Raw genomic sequence first — 6,000 nt, forward strand, 5'->3', positions numbered from 1 at the left:
CTGCTACCGTGCTGAAAGCTGAAATTTGCTAAAATTAACCAATTTGCCATCTAAGCCTTCCCCTGGATTTGCAGTTCCTCCATAGATGCTTGAGATCCAAAATAATTACATCAGATAGATTCTGCCAGTGTTAGTTTTGTCTACGTGGCCGAGAAAGAGTCCTGGCGCTTCCTGGCGTTTCCAGTCCCCTCCCTGCTTGATGTTTTAAAGTAGCTGCAGACTTAGATCAGCTATCATAGCGAAGATAATATTTTATTTATTTAAATATTTAATAGTACTTCAAATGTGATAATTATGTGTATTATATGCTGAGGAGTATATATCACATCAATAAATTTTTATTCTATTTACTGAAAAGTCATACTTGTTTCACCAATAGTATAGGAAATTATGCATTTTTTAAGCACTATAAAAGAAACCCTATATATTGTAAAAAATATTGAGTGTAAATTTCTAGTCTGAAATTTGATCTTTTTCCTATACAATACTATCAGCTAATCATTAAATTTGGATTAATGTAGAGGAAGAAGCATTTAGACATTTAGCAATTGTCTGCTAATCTAGTTCTTCAGTTATAACAAGCACAATCACTTCCCCCAACTTGGCCCTTTCAGTCATTTTTTTCTACTGATACAGAACAGTGTCATTTATCCTAATGTGCGTACAAGGGTTTTATCCGTGGGGTGCCTGGGTGGCTTAGGCAGTTAAGTGTCCGATATTGGCTCAGGTCATGATCTCACAGTTTGTGGGTTCAAGCCCCACATTGGGCTCTGTGCTGACAGCTTAGAGCCTGGAGCCTGCTTCAGATTCTGTGTCCTCCTCTCTCTGCCCCTCCCCTTGCTTTCTCTCTGTCTCTGTCTCCCAAAATAAAATAAAGACATTAAAAAAATTTTTTAAAAAGGGTTTAATTCTAAGTCAGAAACAATGACAGTCTCAGCCTGTTATTACAGTGACAAGTTCACAACTTTGCCCAATGCAGAAGACATTTTAAGAGAAAATTTTTTTCATTCATTCATCATACCTTTAATTCCTAAAACACTTATTAAGTGCTTATTATCTTTAAGGTACTGCTTGAAGCACCAAAGATGTAGAAGAGATCAAGACATGGTATCTGCCTTCAAAGAGCTCCTAGACCAGTAGTAGTGAGAGGTAAAGATTGCTAGCTTTATCTATAAGGTCAGGAAAGACTTCACAGAGGAAATGATACCAAGTGTCTTAGAAAATGAGATAGCTTTGCAGGAAAAGCTGAGGTGTTTGGGTCTATTGTAGGGATAAATTAAATGATTTTATACATGGGAATACAATAAGCATATCTGTAGAAAACAGAAAACCAAATCCCTACAGCACTCCAGAGACTTTGAAATGCATACCTGTAAAGGTTGGGGATATATAATATCAGACAGTCAGGGTATGATATTATTATATAACTTGAGAGCTTGGGATGGGCCATTTGTTTCTGCCAGGTTGTGATTCACCACTTGTCTTTTAGGAAACAGATATCTGACCCTGCTTTGGTTTTATTTTTTTTAATGATTCTTTCTGCTAGAGATGCCTGTTTCGGCACAAGTAAAAGCTCCTATTTTGGCTTTTTAGAGTAGTTATTTGTTTAGCAATTGTTAAGAACTTAGTTTTGCTTCTTTATAGAATGAGAACATCTCAGTGTATTGAATTGGCTTTTTCCTTTTTGTCTTTTCTTTTTTAATATTTATTTATTTTTGAGAGAGAGAGAGAGAGACAGAGCATGGGTAGGAGAGGGGCAGAGAGAGAGGGAGACACAGAATCTGAAGCAGTCTCCAGACCCTGAGCTGTCAGCACAGAGCCCGATGCAGGGCTTGAACTCACAAACTGTGAGATCATGACCCGAGCTAAAGTTGGACACTTAACCAACTGAGGTACCCAGGTGCCCCTTGAATTGGCTAGTTTAAACTGGAAGTAGCTTCTCTATCTTTTATAAACATATATTTGTGGTTTGCTTATTTAAAAAAAAGTAGGATACANATTTTAAAAAAATCTTAATTGAAAAATGTAATCTTAAGCCTTACTTCTCCCCCAATAATTAGTTTCTTCATGGCAATAACTGTAATTCTTTTTCTATTCCCTGATATTTAAACACATATGATAATATATGATGACTTCTATTAGCATTTATTACCCTTATTTATGAATTAATATTATGTATTAATTCACTACCTTCATGGGTGCTATCAAGATGTCTTTTCTACCACATTTTCCTGATGTGTATTAGTAAATCAAAATGACTGCCAACATAGATCACTTCAAATATAAGACATTTGTATAAAAACCTTTCTTTTTCTATATCTTTCTTAATCAGTTATCACCAGTATAACAGTCTCTTTAAATATATAATTAATTTTTCAATGTTTAAAAATATCATCTACTCATTAGTAAATGTTTAGAAAGATCATTTAATCTTTATGTACTTCTTCCTTCCTACCTTCATTTTCCAACTGTAGTCTGAGCTGGTGGCTTTCCTGTAATCTTGATTCATTGTTTACCTTTTGTACCTGATGAGATCCATTGTTTCCTGAGTCCTTTATCTTGATTTGATTCATTGATTTATTAGTTGACCGAAAACCCCTTGTTCTCTTGGAGCATGTCTTAAAGTACACAGCTTAGAAAACGTACATAAGAGGATATTTTCCTGGTTCTTTTTGTGGCTAATTATGTTTTATGTTTTTATTATACCTCATTCTGTTGATTTAAATCCCATTTGGGTAAAAAGTTATTTTTCTGGGGTGCCCGGGTTGCTCAGTCAGTTAAGCAGCCGACTTCGGCTCAGATCATGATCTCATGGTTCATGGGTTAGAGCCCCACGTCGGGCTCTGTGCTCACAGCTAGCTCAGAGCCTAGAGCCTGCTTCAGATTCTGTGTCTCCCTCTCTCTCTGACCCTCCCCTGCTCATGCTGTCTCTCTCTCTCAGAAATTTAAAAAAAAAAAGTTATTTTTCCTCTCATAGCTTTGGTAGCTTTTAGAGTCATGTGGCTAATAAGAAATCTGATGCCATTCTGAATCTCACTTCTTTGTTTTTGACATATTTTTCCCAGAAAGATTTTAGGCTCCTTTCATTATTTGTGGTATTTTGAATCATGAGGATGTACCTTGATGTGTTGTATGAGCTTTCAAGTCAGATACTTATGAAGTTCTTAGATCGTTTATTCTGTTATTTCTTTGATAATGTCCTTCACTTTCCATTTTCTATTCTTTTCCAGAACTTCATTTAGTCAGTCATTGATCCTCCTGGATTAGTCTTCTAGGTCTCTTTTCTTTCACTTATTTTCTGCTATAAAATATGTTATACATATGAAATTAAAATATATACCTATATAGTTTAAATCATAATAATAACATGAATATTCTTACGCTAATCTCCCAGGTTAAGAAGACATAGAATGTTGCAAATAATTGAGAAACTTGTGATTTTACTCAAGAATTATATGTGCTCTAGGTTAAAGAAATTTGCATCTATTTATAGTTTAAATTTTTTTTTCTTTTTTGCTTTGTTTTATTTTTTGAGAGGATATTCTACTGGAAAGATACTGTTTTCTCCTTTACCATGCTGATATGGTTAATTAGTTTTCTAATATTAAAACAAGACTGCATTCATAGGACAATACTAACATGTTCTTTTTTAAATATTGTCCTTTGGTTTAATAATATTTTGCATAGGATTCTTCAGTATTCATGGGTGAGATTAATTTGTAAATTTCCTTTCTCCTACCATGTTCAAGTTTGAAAACAAGTTAAGGAGTATTCCCTCTGAGCCAATTCTCTGAGTGTGTTAATGGAATGGTGTGTGGTAATTTTGTGTTTTGTCAATCCAGTTAAGCTGGGACTGTGTTTCTCAAAACTCTCTTCCCTTCTAGTTTCATGAAAGTGCAAGCCCTGAGAGAAATATGTGTAGACTTTAAAAGAAGATGAAGTAGTAGTGATTGTTTTCTGAAGGCTGGTGTCTAGTACTAAGCAGTGCAGCTTGCACATATTTTGCTGGTTCACTTACTTGATCATCTCGTTGGACCCTCAGATCTTCCAACTTCTGTACTTGGTCCTTCTTTAGCTTCTTTGACTCCTGAACCAAGTGCATGTGGGCTAAAAGTACTAGATCCTTCTGTAGGAGATCAAGGGTGGTGAAAGACATGGATTCCAGCTTGTTCTAGTATATTCCTGCTTGTCCTCATGGGTTTCAATAGATCCTTGTTCTCTGCTTCATATCTAGCTGTGATCTTCCTAGTTGCCACCCATGTAGATTTACAATGACTCTACCCCCAGCCCCCGCCCAGAAGATGCATAGGTAACAGCTTTACATAGACTTTTTTTGCACTTTAATTGACATTATTTTTTTAGAGAAGTTTTAGGTTCAGAGCAAAATTAGGCAGAAGGTACAGAGATTTCCCATATATTCTCTGCCCCCACACATGGACAAATTCCCCCATTTTCTATAGATGTTTTGACCTTTTCCAACAATTATGTTAGAACGTATTCTAGAGTTTGCTCCATGAGCTTGCACCCTCAGCAGTCATTTAGGGCCCCTTAGTCACTTTGAGGAGTGTTTATGCCCATTTGTTGCCATTTTGAATTTCTTAACAATTTTATCTTTCAATATGTGTTGTGTAAGTAAAGAGTGATGGGACAGTAATGCATGAGTTGGCTGCATGGATCCTTGATTAACATGTAGACCTGCCTTTCTGAGAGGACATCTTGGCTTTTCATTCCCCAGGCCCTGCCTAGTGACTGCTGCTGTCCTCTGGACCCAGCAGGCCGCTGGGCACAAATACGGGAAGAATTGAGGTTGAGCACATACACCCCAAACATCAAGTCACAGGTCTGGCTTCAGGTGCCTGTGAGGCTCTGCACTCATCCACAGGTTTTTTCTTTGCCCAAAGGAGTTTAACATTAAGTAGGAAATAAAAACATCACAACAAATATAGAGAGAGACTAAGGAAGAAAAAGCTTTTTTTTTCCTCCCCTGCTTCTTCAATAGGAGGTTCTGCCTTTCATTTTGTACTGGATCCTCCAAATTATGTAGCCTGCCCTATCTAATTCCAATAACTAATCCCCTATTCTCTATCACCCTCAGTTGTTCTGATTAAACCCTAACTTCTCTGATTAAATCCTAACTAGCACAAAGTGAACCATTTCTTGAATGCTGATGGAACATGCCTATTAATACATCTGGGTTTGTGTCTTCATTGTAGGAAGTTATTTAGCTGATTACATTTTTAATGGTTATGATTATTCAAGATTTTGATTTCTTCTCATCAGTATTAATAAATTATATTTTTCTAAGAACTTAATAGTTTCATTAAGTGTATCGGTATAAATAAACTTGTTCTTGAAAAGTTTCTTAGCTGTTTAATCTCTGTAGCATCTGGGTTTTGTCTCCTGTGTCTTCTCTGTTTTGCTTAATTTAATCTTCCCAGTGATTTGTCTGCTTAGGAGTCTTTACAAAGAACTATTTTTTTTTAATCATTGCTGACCTCCCTATTTTATGTATATTTTCTATTTTGTTAATTTCTGTTCTTACATTATCTTTTTGCTTCCTCATTCTTTGAGTTTATTCTGCTGCTGTTTTTCTGATTTCTTAGATTGGAAAATTTAATAACTTTGAGCTTTTTTAAACCACTTTAAGACTATAAGAACTAGACAACTTCAAAGACAACATTTTTGAATCAAATATATTTGAGCATATATATGTAAAATAAAATTCACCCACTTGAACTATAAAGTATGGTATGTTTTCACAAATGTGTACACCCATATAATCATTACACCAATCAAGATGAAGAGTATTTCCATCACCCCAGATAGTTCCCACATGCTCCTTTGTATTCAATACTTTCCCCAGCTCTAGGAAACTACTAATCTACTTTCCATTATTATAGATAACATTTTACTCTTTTAAGCAAAAAATTTTATAAGTGAATACAGAATGCATTTTGAGGGAGACAGTTGTAAATACTCACTAAGCCATTCTAACACATG

The sequence above is a fragment of the Crocuta crocuta genome, unplaced genomic scaffold (genome assembly GCF_008692635.1).
Source record: "Crocuta crocuta isolate KB4526 unplaced genomic scaffold, BGI_CrCroc_1.0 scaffold21, whole genome shotgun sequence".
Lineage (NCBI taxonomy): Eukaryota > Metazoa > Chordata > Mammalia > Carnivora > Hyaenidae > Crocuta > Crocuta crocuta.